This window comes from Antrostomus carolinensis, unplaced genomic scaffold, assembly GCF_000700745.2.
Source record: "Antrostomus carolinensis isolate BGI_N321 unplaced genomic scaffold, ASM70074v2 scaffold40905, whole genome shotgun sequence".
Lineage (NCBI taxonomy): Eukaryota > Metazoa > Chordata > Aves > Caprimulgiformes > Caprimulgidae > Antrostomus > Antrostomus carolinensis.
This window is the reverse complement of record NW_010318291.1, coordinates 7,105-7,382: the sequence shown is the minus strand read 5'-3', so window position 1 is coordinate 7,382 and position 278 is coordinate 7,105.

The following is a 278-nucleotide window of genomic DNA, read 5'->3' as shown; positions in this document are numbered from 1 at the left end:
AGGAAAACAGCAGCTGCTGATTTTTAATGCTGTCAAAACCTGAATTACTCTGCCTGTGCCCACGGTCTGTAACTTGCTGCAGCACTCACATATATTCCTGTTTTTCAGAGGAATTCTGCTGCTCCTCCTGCAGCTCAGCGTGGAGGAGCGTGGAAGCCGAGCATGGTCAGCAGGACCGTGGGGCCAGCAGCAGCATCCCAGCCCCATGAGTACCCACATTTCCTCCTCTCCTCTCCTCTCCTCTCCTCCCACTCTCCACACCCCTTCCCACCTCTACA